This window comes from Aedes albopictus, chromosome 1, assembly GCF_035046485.1.
Source record: "Aedes albopictus strain Foshan chromosome 1, AalbF5, whole genome shotgun sequence".
Taxonomy (NCBI): domain Eukaryota; kingdom Metazoa; phylum Arthropoda; class Insecta; order Diptera; family Culicidae; genus Aedes; species Aedes albopictus.
In genome coordinates, this window is record NC_085136.1 from 186796505 (window position 1) to 186812484 (window position 15980).

A 15980-nucleotide genomic window follows, 5' to 3' on the forward strand; every position below is an offset into this window, starting at 1 on the left:
ACCTAGTGGTGATAGTGCCTTTCTCGTCAAACATGTACCCATGATCTTTCCTTGGTTGGGATACGACTGGGATTATTTTGCTTCAGAATGTTGGCTTCAGCCTTTTGGAGGAACCGAAAACACTAGTTTATGATTTTTTCCGACGTTTCGATCTGTATGGGGCCTTTTCAAGGGTTCAATCGGTCAAGGTTTCCTAGTCATGATGGCCTTGCCTAACATAAAAATGTCATACGAAAGTTTTGGTATTTATTGAGTCCGATCGGTTTGAAACCATTGTGATGTGGACAATCTCCTACATATCGGGCGGTTTAGAATTCGGTCCCTGTTTTTGGAATCTTCTACTATTGTTTGTTTAGCTAGATTCTGTGCTAGGGCCATCATTCCGAAGCATGATCTTTCCGTCGACGTAATGCGAACTGTTCCTGAATCCTGAGAATACCTTATTTAGAAAAGCAATAATTTTAATAAAATTGGGAAATTTATTAGTTGAACATATTCCGACGTTGCGTTAAACGTATAGACTGGGCTGAAAAATATCAGAATTTTCAGTTGACTGCTTGAGCACCTTCACTATCACTGAAGACCGATCAACATCAAGACGATAATTACAAGCTAGGATATAACGTCTTTCACAATCACAGATGACTTTACGGCAGGCCTGCTCAACCTTTCGTGGCCGCGGGCCACAGGTGATACTCCATACCAGTCGACGGGCCAGACATTAAATTTCGACATCAAATTTCGAAAGCATGAATGCAACAGTGAAATTTTGTACATTCGATTACCCGTTCTCGCGGCAAATCACAACACTGACTTCATTTGGGTCATAAAAATGTGAGCAAGAATTATTGATTTTTTTTGCAAAAATCACCCTGAATACTTTTTTTCTGAATTTTGCCGAACTGCAGGTTCCAGCAAACAATTTGCTGAAATTCAGCAAACTTCCCTGATTCGTTTAGTAAACTCTGCTTTCAGCAGCAACGTTTTTCTGAAATTCAGTAAATTTTGCTGAAATTCTGCTTCAAATTTGGCTGTACCTTTCAAGTTTAAATTTTTTAAATTTATGTATTTAAATTTTTTAATCTTTGAAAATTTTTAACAAAACACTCTACCTATTTCGAGTTTAATTTTAATATTAAATTTTATTTAAATATGAAATATCTTCAAATATTTCAATCCTTGGGCCAAGTTTCATTCATCGATTCCGTGGGCCGTATGTTGGACAGCCCTGCTTTACGGTCTTCGACATAGTTTTTTCTTCACACTTTAGGCTATATTTTATTGTCATAGGATACAAAGTTCATGTAAAATTTGACAAAAAATGCAAGCAAGTGAAATTACCCATACTAAATCCCATAAGAAAATTCCCAGTAGTTTTAAACGGAAAAGAGGATTGAAAAAACTTCCTCCGGGGATGATGCGATAATTTTCTCATATAACGTTGACCTATCCTAGTGATTTGATGAGATTGCTTTAGTACAGATAAACAGACATATCATTTATAACATATTGCTATTATATTCATCGTTACGAAAAAATAATCGCCGAATGCTAATCAGGTTGCGTTTCACTGCGGCTTGATGTGGGTAGTGAGTAGACGTCAAACGAGCAACAACGATTAATATTTGTTTCAACCGTTGAAAACAAGGACGATGGAGAGTGAGTAGAGTAAGACGTCTGTATGTATGTGGCCTTAGTTCAGTCAAGATTTTGTTTTCTTACACATGTTTATCGCTTGCATTGACTTTGTTCATTTTTGAAGTTCCTGCGAAGTACCCTAGGATGCACCCAATGCTGGTTTTGCATCACTATCGGTAGCCTCTAATGTGGTCTGAGCCTATTTTCTTGCTAATCGTTCCTCATGGTTTAAAAAAAGACCGCGGTTCGATGTGTCGCATGCATAGGTTTGGTTCTTTTTGGCATTTGGCCACTTCCGGCTGGACGCCCTAGATCGGTCCTGGAACACTATCGGTAGCCTTTATAAAGATCTTTGTTCTGGTCTGAGCCTATTTTCTGACTAATCGTTCATCACGTTATTTAAAAAGCCGCTGTTTAATGTGCCACAGGCATGGGTTTTGATATCTACTACATTTGACCACTTCCAACGGGACACCCGGAACCGGTTCCGGAACTCTATCGGTTGATCCAAATATGATCTGAAACTATTCTCTTTTATTAACCGTTTATCAGGTTGCCTGAAGAGCTTGCGATTTGATGCGTCGCATGTAAGGGGTTGGTAAACTTTTATACTTGGCTATTTCCGGCGTGACATCTGGAACCGGTTCAGTAACACTACCGGTTCCGATATGGTCTGAGAATGTTTCCCTGCCCACTGTTCATCAGGCTATCGAAAAAGCCGCTGTTTGTTGTATCGCATGCATGGGTTTTGATCACTTTCATATTATGCCACTTCCGGCGGAACATCCAGAACCGGTTCTGGCACACTACCGGTTCAGATATGGTTCGAGAATAATTTCCTGCCTACTGTTCATCGGGCTATCGAAAAAGCCGCTGTTTGATGTATCGCATGCATGGGTTTGGTTCACTTTCATATTTAGCCACTTCCGGCGGAACACCCAGAACCGGTTCCGGAATACTACCGGTTCAGATATGGTCTGAGAATATTTTCCTGCCTACTGTTTATCAGGTTATCGAAAAACCCGCTGTTTGATGTGTCGCATGTATGGCTTTGGTTCACATTCATATTTGGCCACTTCCGGCGGATCACCCGGAACCGGTTCCGGAACACTACCGGTTCAGATATGGCCCGAGAATATTTTCCTGCCTACTGTTCATCAGGCTATCGAAAAAGCCGCTGTTTGATGTATCGCATGCATGGGTTTGGTTCACTTTCATATTTAGCCACTTCCGGCGGAACACCCAGAACCGGTTCCGGAATACTACCGGTTCAGATATGGTCTGAGAATGTTTTCCTGCCTACTGTTTATCAGGTTATCAAAAAATCCGCTGTTTGATGTGTCGCATGAAGGGTTTGGTTCACTTTCATATTTGGCCACTTCCGGCGGGTCACCCGGAACCGGTTCCGGAACACTACCGGTTCAGATATGGTCCGAGACTATTTTCCTGTTTACCGTTCATCATGTTTTCGAAAGTGCCGTGGTTTGATGTGTCGCATGAATGGGTTTGTAGCGTTTTCATATCTGGCCCCTTCCTGGGGTACCGATCCGGAACACCTACATGGCCATAACTCCGGAAATGCTGGACCGATCCGAACCATTTTCAATAGGAAACAATGGGACCAGATTCCGCGTCGAATGAACCATTGGTCATCAACATCGGTTGAGGTTTACTGCCAAAAAGTGATGTGAGTTTTTTTTTGTACACACACATACACACACACATACATACACACACACATACATACACACACACATACATACACACACACAGACATCACCTCAATTCGTCGAGCTGAGTTGATTGGTATATCAGGGTGTCTACTCAATTATGAAAATGAAATTCCCTGAAATTTCCAGGATTTTTCCAGGTTTTTGAAAATAATTCCAGGTTCAAGAATCTTTAACAAATCGACTACACTTAAACTGTTTTCAGATTTCTAGAAATTCGTGGAAACGCAACTTTTTGAGACTTTTATATTTCCAGCTAAATATAATGGCATTCAACACACTTAAATTAAATCACCGACTTCAGCAAACGGATTGCCGAGAATCCAACAGCCGAGAATCTAGTAATAATTTTTACTGAATCTCGGTAAAAGCTTTACCGAGATGTCGTTAAAACTTTGCCGAGATCTCGGTAAAGTTCACCGAGACTTGGTAATGGTTTGCCGAAATCTCGGTAAAATGTTTACCGAGCATCAGTAAATATTTTACCGAGATATCAGCTGTTGGATTCTCGGTAAACCGTTTACCGAGATCAATTTATGAATTTAAATGTGAATGAGAGCATTCCACCAGCATTTGGACGGAAGCACGAGATGATTTTCAGATGGAATTTCTAAAACTATCCTGGCGAAACTGTAGGAGATTTTTGTGCATAATTTAATGAAAAATTTGTTCATGAATTTCTGAAGGAATTTAGCAAGGAAAACAACTAGAAATTACACTATATTTTTATAAAACTTAAGCTTGGCTGTTCCAGCAGAAAATCTTCCGAGTAGTTCCTAAGCAAACTTTCTCAAATATTGTCGGAAATTTAAAAAAATACAGCTAACGCTTTAAAAAAAATCCTCCAAGAAACCCTTCATGCATAGCTTAAGGCGAAACTGGAAGCATTTCCTCATTTTTTGGTTTTTGATTTTTTATGAAATAACGAAGCAATATTTTCAAAATCGGTTTTCGTGCACATGTAGAGTATGGATCAGGGTATCTTCTGATTTTTTTACGCGATAGAAAATGTTTTTCGTTTTTGCAGAAACCATTTTTGAACAAAATTGCACTAAAAAATGGTTTCTGGGAATTTGTTAGGCAAACTTCAATATATTCTGCAGTTTAAGTCACTAATTCAATATTTAACGCTGCAATAGATTGAAAGACTTGAAAATTCAAAATCCTAACAATAAAAGCATGTCGACTCAATTTTCCGAAATAGGTAAAACATAAAATGGGAGATTGCTGTGCAAAAAGTACTAGTTAGTTCAAACGTCATATCTGTTCATATCTGATAAATAATATTTAACGAGTGGGTAGGTAGTAGCGGCGCAGCCGAAATTTTTATTCGCTTTGAGGCATTTTTAAATGAAAATTTGTATTAAAATGATAAACACAGAATTTCCCTGATTGTCATCAGAATTCCCTGAGAATTCCAGGATTTTCCAGGTTGAGTAAAATTCCCTGATAATTCCAGGTTTTCCAGGTTTTTCCAGGTAGTAGACACCCTGTATATGTGACTCAACCCTCCGGGCCTTCTATCAAAAAGTCATTTTTGGAGTGAACATATAGCCTTTCCAGTACACTTAGTGTACGAGAAAGGCAAAAAAATGATCGGATTGGTTTACGGACAGACTTGTTAGAATCCCAAAATGGCCACCACAATGGCCGACTTTGGTACCTACTCACGATTTCGAGCGTACAAATCTCTTCGTATACAAAACCAGCGTAACCAGCTTTTTATTTAAAGCTTATTACAAGTGAGCAAGTATAGAATAATAAAATGCACTGTTGTTTGAAGCTGGCTTCTTGAGATTTAGGGGCTGTCCATAAACCACGTGGTCATTTTTTTGGGACTTTTCAAGCCCCCCTCCCCCCCCCCCGCGTGGTCATTAGTCCATACAAAAATTTTTATTTGTCCATACAACATGGTCATTGGCCAAACCCCCCTCATGACCACGTGGTTTATGGACAGCCCCTTATGCGTCTGAAGTTCTGATGCAATGTTGAAGTGGGATTTCAAGACGTTTGTCCTTAACAGTCAAAGCAAATTAATTCTGACGGAAGGTGAGAATTTTATGTGGAAGTTTCAAAAAATTTTCAAAAGTCCAATTACTTTGATACAGTTAAATGTACATCTTCAAAAAATCAGTGCTTCTCAAAAAACTTTTTTTTCATTCCCTGTCCCTTACTTGACTGCCATTTCACACTGCTCAAAGGCAGTCAAGTAAGCATAAGACATCGACCAAACCTCACGAAGGCAAATCCAGGGGGACGATCTTCCACAATTTTCGTCTGCTTTCGTACCCGGCGCGGAATAAGCGCGAACGCGAACCTAGAAAACCGCCGACATCGCATCGAGCATGCTGCTGGTGGCTCGATCGTCTTTCGCAAAGAGACAGCAACGCCGGCAGCAGCAGCAAACCAGTAACAGCAGTAAGGCAACACCGGAGAGTCAACCGCATCGATCGGGGAATAGCTCTGAAGGAAGTGCTCTGGCTGGTCCGATCGCGCGCCCGGCGTACTCCACTATTTCATTTGCACGAAAGTTATATTGCGTACGGAATAGATGCGGAGGAATCATTTCGCTTCCGTCTATCGAGTAGAGTGGTCGTGTTTTGTCCAGGGATCCCTCCTCGGAGTTTGTGTCAGAACGATTTCGTTGCTATCCCACCTCGGAACCATCATTCAGTGAAACGGTACCCGATTACGGCTAAACTTTCCTAAATAGTCAATTGATGTGTGAGGAAAAGTTTAAATGATTGCTAAATTGTTCAAACGAGCGTCGGTTTGAGTGTAGGCAATTCATTGTTGGCTGCTTTTTGGTGTTCTATCCGAATCGTTAGAATTACACGAAAGGAGAAAATAATTGCAGTTGAAGCGCGATCGTCAGAAAGCACACATGAAGTTATAGAAACCAATAAAAAACCAAGAGTTGGAAGTTTGCCGAAATTTCCATTACTCCGTGCAAAAAAAAAATCGATCCAGTTGAAACTTCTTAAGAGCTACAGCAACAGTTGTACGGTATTGGCTCTCGCCACAAAGGTATCTCCAGAATCCACCTGAATCCGTTCATGTGTGTAGTGATTGTTTTTTTTTCTTCGTGGGTTAATGCTATGTGAGTGATTGCTTTTCGCTTTTTTTGTAAGATAATAAACTTAAAGTGTGCGCAAAAGTGTACGTTTTGCAGAAGATACAGTTCATGTGTGGTATTTATGTAATTTGTCTTGATAAATCTTGAATGTTGTCGGAGTTGCCGTTCTAAAGCTGCTTGGCCGGATTCAACGTCCTAGAATAACCGAGAGAAGAATTGACCGATTGTGTGTGAACCTGGGCGAACACGGTGAGGCGTGAGATCGCGAGAAGCTGATAATTTCCGTATCAACTGACAGGAGTTGTACCGGTCCACTGGCGTGTGATTGCTTCGCTGCTTGCAAATCGCACAAATCCTAGAGAAAAAAAGGTAAGTGCTATCTCTGCTTTTGTGGGAAGTTCTCATGCTGATTACGGTTTGGCAGCTACGAGTGTTGCGCGCTTAAGTTTTTGACAAGTCTAGACCGAAAGTGAATAATTGATTCCACACATGGTTTTAACAGATACAGTTGTGCATTGAACTTCCATTTTCAATTATTATTATTACTTGGGATTTACTTAGAGCTAATGCAATTTTCAAAGTGTATAATTATTATTTTTTTGTTCTGCACAAATTTTGTTCATTTTATGAAATCTAAAACTATCTCATCTGTTCTTTTCGCGGACATTGCTTTGGCGCATTGTCAATGGACAAACTAAGTTGGGATGTGCGTGTTATAACTAATGGAATTTTTGTGATGCAGCTAATTCATGTTAAATTCGAATAGATTTTCATTTGGAGCACATAAACAAATGCTAACCAAAGAAAGTCCACATCAATTCCCGGTCGCTTTGTGTTGAGCAAATGGCCAAATATTTACTATTTGTCATGTCAGTTTACCAAATTCCGAAGAAATATTAGCTGCAATTTAAGAAGTTTTCAAAATTTTGCTAAAGAAATCATGCAGACATTTCTTTGGGGGTCTGTCAGTTTTCTACTTATTCTTTCTATGTAAAGAATGTGGAAACCTTCGTACCAGAAGTCCACCAATAATTCACCATTCATCTTTTATGGTACATACAGGAAATTCACAGTAATATCCTAAGTTTGTTTTCCAAGAATTCGTTGCTAGTTTTATTTGAATATAAAAATTCCATAAAAATACAAAACAGCTGAATTAGTTTACATATTTTTGAACCTGAACGCAATATGGCCCTTTCACCTTATTTTTCCTGAAATCTACAATTCAATATATTTTAAACCAAAAATATAAATAAACTCGAAATCGATCAACCGGTTCAAAAGTGACGATTTTAAGATATTTTTTCAGTTTTGAAAATTGGTCACCCGAATAACGAAATAGAATAATACGGATCTAATTATTTTCGTAAACTTGTGATGTAAACTTTAAATTCAATAAACAATAACTGCATCTGTGTGTCTGTTCAAAGCAAATACCTGTAAGTTCCTGCTGAATGAGTCAGCGATATCCAGCACTTCCCGCAAAACAGCCTTTTATCTTTCAATCTTCCACGTGTATTTTTAATAATGTGATTCCGAATTGTGTTTACACATTTAAAAAAAAAAAATGGTTTTTGAATTGATTTTTTGAAATTATCTTTTGAGAGCTGGAAAACTGCTTAACGCTCTGTCCAGTACAAAATCCGACTCGGGCTGACTCAGTTAATCGCTCCTATACAAACGAGCAGATTTCTAATATGGAATTATCTCAACACTGCTGAAGAAACCAATCATAAAAAGGGTAATGTAAACTTTTAGCGGAATTTATATCTTAGACAACTGCTTTGGGAATTGCTTCGATAATTCCATAGCACCAGAAGTTTTCTGGGAAATCCTCTCGACAGTTCCCTGAACATTCATCCAGGAGTACTTCGGGAATTTATCCAGCAGTTGTCCTGAAATTCCTACAGGGTATAACTAGGAGTATTTCCAGCAGTTCTCCGGGAATACCCCCAGGAATCCCTTCACGAATTCCTCCAGCATTCTTCAGGAACTCCTTCAACAGTTCCACTGTATTTTATCTATGAATTCCTTGGAAATCCCCTCCAAGATTTTTACTAAATTTATTTCAGGAGATCCTCGGAAATTTCTCCAGTAGTTAGTTGCCTGAGATTTTTTTCAGCTTATCACCAAAATTATCCTCCAGGATTTTCCCGAAAATTTCTAAAGAAACTACTTGAAAACTCATGCAACACTTTCATGGGAATTCCTTCAGGAGCTATCCGGGAATTCATTGACTTTCTTCACACGCAAAATTTTCACTTTCGCTTACTTTGACTCAACCATAATAATTATTATAATTTCGGCATGATGATTCAAAGTTTATGGCAGACTAGCATAAAAAACTGGATTGATTTTTCCACATCTTGTCTCGCGTCACGTGAATGTCGTGTTTGTTCTTACGTTAGCATTAAATACGCTAATTGATAGTGATTGCTAGGATTTTCAACAAAGATTTTCCCTTTTTCCATCATAGGTTGTTATTTTCATTGATTGATCTCAAAGTAATTTAAAGGATTTGAAACTGCTTATATTTTCATTGATTTTTTTAATTTTATACAATAAAGCACGTTTTTCTGAGCCACTATGATTTTTTTCAGATTTTTAGATCTTTATTATGATATCTAAAGTCTATTCCGAGGATATTTTCTATTATCACCTTTTTAACAGCTGGGCCGTCCATTTTTTAGCTGAAATTGGAAATATTTGAAGTTCTACGGTAAGGCCATTAGACTGTTTGTCATTATGCCAAATTGTTACCATTGAAGTACGGCATTTATTCAAGGTTGCTATGATTTACGTTGTGTTGTTCATTTGTTGAGCTTGTTTGTCCATATATTTGTCATGTCTAATGGTACCTTTAGAAAATAATCGTTCTAAAAAACGATCGTGTCAAAATTTGAAGATCGTATTTCATGGCTAAATGGTCTCTCAATGGGTATAAAGTTCTGAAAAATTGAATGGGGCCAAGAAAAAACATGAAATTTTATTCGACGAAACAAAATAAGGAAGGTTTCCTTCGTTTTTTAGGTTATTCTGTGTCAATAACTAAAAAGAGTATGGATATTTTTGGCACTTCGTTCAGGGTCCTAAAATAATCTATTCTAGTAGAAAAGCGTATTTTTTCGTTGAAAAAAAAAATCTATTTTTTTAGTTTCATACAATTTTTTAGAACTTTGGCTGAGTGACATTAGCTTTGACGTACGGACTCAACATAGGACTAAACAAATCGCTCCCATACAAACTTCAAATTGAGGTTCCTGGGCACCAATTGAGGCTAAAATTGTGGCATTATCTCAAAATCGCTAAAGAGCCAATTGTGGACTAGCAAGCAACTGTTGACATGATTACTTCAGTTTATTTTTCTTTTTTTCTCTCTTATGGCATTTGGCCAAACGGCGTTCGGTTGAATGGCATTTTTCAACTAAATGGCGTTTGACAAACGTCTTTTTGTCCTTAACTACATCGCACATTGTTATTTTATGTTATTACAGAAACACTTATTTTCAACTGGAATATTAGACACATTCCACGCACTCCTACATAGCGGCTTTTGAACTTCACCGAACGATATTTATGGGCTCCTGATGTTGATTGTGATTATTTTTGCACCATAATGAAGATAATTACTTATGTTCTTCTAATAGTACTCGAAAGTTGGATAACTGTTACAAGAAAGTAGCAAATTTCTTGGCGTTCAGTCAAAACTTGTCATTTTTTTTTGCGAGGATGTCCCGTTACGCTGTGTTTCTTGATTTCTTTCGAAGTAAAAAGGTCCAATTAGAAAGCATCACTTGAATTCAAATCTGACCGTTTGATATGCTGGTTAGCATGTATTTTACAACATAACCATTTTTGGAAGCAAAAGTTTGATTCTCGCGCAAAACGTAACGCGTGGAATGTGTCATTAGCTTAGATTTTCATCAAATCTTGCATCACAAATAAAGTAGGTAAGCAGTCTTTTGACCATTTTTGAATACTATCGGCCTGATTGCGATTCCAAAGAGACTTGGGGGAGGGGTTCTTAGATTCCTAAACATAGCAGCCAACTTTAGGAAATCTGTCAAGATTTCTTCGCTATAATGAATTTCGGTTGGAACGGATTTTTTGTCTGTCAGTTGAATGTGAATCAAGTTCTAAATGTCAGCGATTCATATTCATACAACATGATATCCATCTTTGATGTTTCAAGGGCATAATTGTTCACCATGTAGCACTTTCATCATTCAAAAACATTTGCAAAGCAATTTGTACCTATTCTATCATACCACGATACCACCGCACATAACACACGACCCAGGTTTGAGTGATAGCCCGCCAGACCAAAAACCGACATAAAAGAAAAATAAATCGAAAGCACACAACAGAACCGGAGCTCGTCTCTCGACGGGCATTGAAGTCTTCTGATACGTAATTCCATCCCCATTGCGGTCGGTGCCGAATTTCGTGTTCTATGATACTGTAGAAGTCTTTTTCTTCCTGCTGCCTGATGGCCTCATCCGTCCGATCGTACCTAACGGTCGCCCGCTGGCGGGCACAGGCAGGCTGACAGGCTGACTGGCTGGCTGGATGGCTATGGCTGGTGAGGAGGGAATAAAATTGAATTAAGGGTCAAGGTCAATGGCTGGTGATATGAATGATGTTTACACATGAGTCGTTGATCAAACACAGCACTACGGAGTTGAGGCTTGTTCGAAGTTAACCGTACATGGCGGCTCCATGCCATGCAGCAGCACAGCGCAGCGCAGCAGATGAAACCGGTGTGCTAGTTTAAAACAGCTAATCAAGCCACCCACACGGTCTGTATCTTAACCGATAGTGAGAACCACCACTAGGAGGTATATGGGGATGAGCCAATCTTGTGAATTGTGGGTCGATTTTGTGCTTGACTTGATCGTAAATTAGCAATTATCACAATTTTGTGAGATCAAGTTATTGGTTAGCCTCAAACAGTTGTTCGTGAACTTTCTAAGTAATGGTTGCATTTGTTCTTGTTTTAATATTATGGCTATTTCTTTATAGATTCAATTTCCGATTTTGGTAAGGTTCCAGAAGGATGGCAGTAAGAAATTTTCCACAATATTGTCTTTACATAGCTTGTTTTGGGTTACACTACAAAATTCCCCGAATCACGGCATAATAATCACAAGGCAGGCTAGTAACCTGTGTAAACATATATTTTGGATGTAAACATGTGACGTCATTCTAATCGTTTTTCACATGATGAAATTGATGTGAAGTACTAGATCGCCTCTGAACGATTTGAATTACGTCATCAAAAAACTGTCAGTTTTCCGGAAGATATCACCTTCTAAATATTGTTCATCGTGTCCCCAAATCAGTTTTTTTCGATTTTAATAACAAGGGATTTCTTCGATTTCCGTGTCATGGGCTGGTTGTTCTAGTTTCTACCCTTTTCTGATTTGTAAGCAGAAGCTACTGGAGCAGAAGGTACTGGATTTAATTCGGTCATTCATTTCCTCCTACTTGTACGACATATAGGGAAGTGGAACCATCTCGGCAGGGGTCCTATTTTGGGCACTTTTCTGCTATAACTCAGTCAATTCTGAACTAATTGTCACAATTTTTGGAGCGCGATGAGATACGTATAGTATCTAGCCATGCACAAAATTTCATGTCAATTGGTTTGGAATTGACTGAGTTATAGCGAAGAGTGCCCAAAATACCGGCCGCTACCCAAGTGGTATGCTACCCTACAACTCTTGAAACGACCCATAGCCACAGCTGTGAAGGCGTAAGTATATAGCATGATCATACTGAGGGTTCGATTTCCGGTGAGTCCAGGAACTTTTCGTAAAGGAAATTTTCTTAACTTCCCTAAATATAGAGTATCAAGTACCTACCACAGTTTTAAGAACACAGTCTGAACCAGAGTTGTGCAGTTTCAGGATGGTTAACACCTTACGACACTCACTCTGAGCCTCACTTCAAAGGACAAACGCCGTCCACTGAAACATTACCGAACTACTTCATAGCAACTAAATCTGATGACGATGGGACGTCTTCTAATTCTTTTCTGGCCAACTGACACCGTTTGGCATCAGTTGTAGATGACAGTATGAAAATATTCCCAAACACGCACGGTGAGAGCGACACACACCTGACACCCGAGATATCATACCCATCAACATGGGCCGGCTCCTTTTTCTTGAAACACACAATGGAACACGAAGCTCTGACTGCTTGATTTTTTGTTCTTTATTTCACATTTCATACGGCGTGCTTTGTTTGTCATTGTTTTTCCATGCAATGCTACTTAATTTATTGGCTTTCAATCGGACCCTGCTGGATAACGGTCATCTAGTAGTGAGCGACAATATTTCCGCTTCGGAGCGACTGGTAATGTGTGATGAGGTGCTCAGGAGATTTGCAAAGTATCGTATCACTGCGTTTTTCGAGGATCAAAGATGTGTTTGCTTGCTGTAGCGTTGAAGGAAGAAGTAGGGAAATGTAATTTCAGGGTTTTATTTAGGTTGACTTGTCGATTTCAGGGTTTTATTTTGTGTTAAGATGGTTGGTCATGAAAGGGAAGGGAAGGATAATAAGTAATAAATTATTTTGGTGAAAAACATACCCAAACTTCTTGGCTACTCAGATTTTATCTGATTTTTTTCGAGTTTCGCCTTTAAGATGTTTTTGGCTTCCCGCTTAGAATGGTAAAATCCTACAATTTTAGTAGTGGGAGTTTAGTTAGCATCAATTACATTACATATTCACAGTACACTAAATTCTGTTTTTACGCGATGAAAAAGCGCAAAAAAAGATCGTGTAAAAAAAGTTCGCGTAACTTCGAGAAATCGCGCAAAAAAAATCCAAAGGAAATTTTTTTTACGCGATTTGCTCTCCGCAATTTATCAAAATCGCGTAAAAAAAAGTCGCGTAACTTCGAGAAAATCGCGTAAAAAAAGTCGTGCAAAATAAAATCGCGTAAAAAAAAGTCGTGTAAAAAAAGAATTCAGTGTAACTGTGGAATGTCCTTTCTGAGGAATGGCTTTCTAATGAACGGCGCATTCGGTTTTTTTCAAGGAAAGGGTCCTGACAAGTAGCATTCTGGTGAGCGGCTTTTTGGAAAATGTCATACAAACGTGCCATGTGGGGATTCGGAAGGATTTCAGGAGGCTTAAGGGGCTTTTCATGGTTTTTTCAATGCGTTTCAGAAGAGTTTTTCGAGTCTCAAGGGGTTGAGGCAACTCCAGTTTGCTGCATCTCATCCACGCCTCCCCAATCTTAATCGAGTGAGCAGTAGTCAACTCCACGTTTTCGATCGATTCATCGGAGACTTCCAGCGTAATGTCGCCAGCGAAGCCGACGATCTCCAACCCTACCTGCAACTCTAAACTTAACATCTCATCGTACACGACATTCCATAATGCGGGGCTCCTGAGGTTATGTGAAAGCACTTCCGACCCACCTCTGTGTTTCGAAGGTCTTAGCAGGTTTCATAAGTAATTCAGAGGACTTTCAAGACGTTTTAGCGGATTCCAGGTAGTTTCACGAGATTCGCGGGGGTCTAAAAGGGGTTTTAGAGGCATTTATAGGCGTTTCAAAGAGTTTTGTTGAGTTTCATGGGAGAAGGGGCTCCCGCGAGTTCAAAAGAAGTTTCCTGGGATTTCAGAGGAATTAAGAGAGTCACCAGTGCGTTGCAAGGCGTTTCAGGGGGTTTCATAGGGTTTTCAGAAGAGTTTGGGAACATAGATTATTTCTCGGATACGACTGAGGCTATGGCTGATGGCTACCGTGATGGTTTGGCCTCGCAATTTTGGGGGGAATGGAAAGCTCTAGTTTTTTATGATTCCCTACGTATCGGACCGTTTGGGACCTTTCGTTCGATTGAGTATGAGCCATCACGAGGCGAATAATCTTTTCCCTCTCAAAAGGGGCTTCAGGTGGGTTTCAATATGTTTCAAGCGGATTTCAAGAGGTTGCAATAGATTTTCGGGCGTTTAAAGGAATACTACGGAAAGCCGTGTTATTTTTGCTCTATTTTCCTTTTCTTGCAACGGCTCGTCCCACGATTTACAAGATAGAAGGCTTGATTTCAATTGCGCTGATGTGGCTGAAAAAGAATCAGAATATGCATTGCAAGTGACTATGGAGTATATCTGAGATTATCTCATTAGTAGCTACAGAGTAATGCACAATGGAAAAAAAGGTATAAAACGCCAATAAATTCAGTGTCTTTGCTCGGAGTGGATGGATTCGAATTAATTTTTGAGGCAAACTGCAAAAATAAGTATTTTTTCCCACTGTGCAATGGTGGATATTTTCACTACCATCCTGTTCACCCTTAACCTTCCTCTTGCATCACGTTGAGAACAGCTAGCTGAAAGCTGGAAAAAATGACCCAATGCAAAAGGAGAATTAAGAGAAGTTGACGTGGGTTCCATGGAGGGGTCTCAAGGAGGGGTATTAAGCTGTTTCAGAAAAGCTTTAGGGGGTTTCAGGGTAGCTTCAGGAAGCTGCACTAGAGTTTCAGTGGAAATTGATAAAACGTTCATGTATTAGCCTAGTAAGCACAGTGCTCATTTGAAATGCTATGAGAGATCACTAGTTTTGCATGTCGATTCTATGTCCCATACTGAAGGGAGTTCTTCGAGATACTAAATAGTCATGGAATTTACAACTTGCCCAATCATAAGCATTGGGCCAGGCCCACCCAGTCTGGGTGAGTACAATCCCCAGGTCTCTATCTTCTCTCCAACTTAAATTCGGCATAAACACCATTTAACTCCCCCTCCTTCAATTAGAAGTAAATCCTTCTTAAAGTGACTTGGTGCGTTACAGAATTTTCACAGGAAGAATTGTCTTTTCGGTTTTTAATGATTGTTTGCCTCGCGTTTTTGAAAAGATACAAAAAGGGCAATTCTGCAGTTACGCAGTAGAAAAAGTATCATTACACTTACCACGAGTGAGCATTTCGGATGATACATTTTTTTACAAATATGAGCTTTGATGACAGAGTTTTATCATTTTGAAATTTAGAGCGAGCTTTTAATGATACTGATGACGCACTATGCGTCCTTAACAATACATTTTTTGACAAATATCTATATACCGATGAAATTTAAAGCCTAGAAAATGCGCATCCTCCGATATATTGATGGCATTTTCAAACCCCGAGTATATGAACGCAATCCCTTTTTACCTGACTACACACAGATATTCTTGGATTAGCAATTAGCTGAATAGATTCCTCGACTGGCTTTGCTTATGTTTCAGGAATAATCTGCCTTCGGCTTTCACTTGGGCTTGACGCACGTGTCGGGGCCAACCGCGTATGCTAAGGCTCTGAATAAAGGAGAAGTAGTCTTGCAAATCGACATAAATTGCAACCGAGCACATCAAAACTATGTGCGGAATCTACGTGTACCCCTAGATTTGAACTCCATTTTCCACCTAAGCGACCGTAATAAATTTTAATCAAAAAACCAGAAACGGTGACCAATTTTATCTAGCTCCGTGTCGACACGACCTTCTAGCTCTCGGTGTTTCGGTTGGGGAAGCCAATGTTCACT

General features: G+C 39.4%; 1 protein-coding gene across 4 annotated transcripts in view; it reads left to right on the forward strand.

Moving 5' to 3' along the window:
* Nucleotides 1-5597: 5597 nt before the first annotated feature.
* LOC109419486 (uncharacterized) overlaps nt 5598-15980 on the forward strand; it is a 361628-nt gene continuing 351245 nt past the window's right edge. The window contains exon 1 of one of the 4 annotated variants that reach the window (XM_062846010.1): nt 5598-6813. The gene's annotated coding sequence lies outside the window, so the exon portion shown is untranslated. The remainder of the gene's footprint in view (nt 6814-15980) is intronic. The other 3 variants (XM_062846012.1, XM_062846011.1, XR_009996329.1) reach the window with 3 other exon arrangements.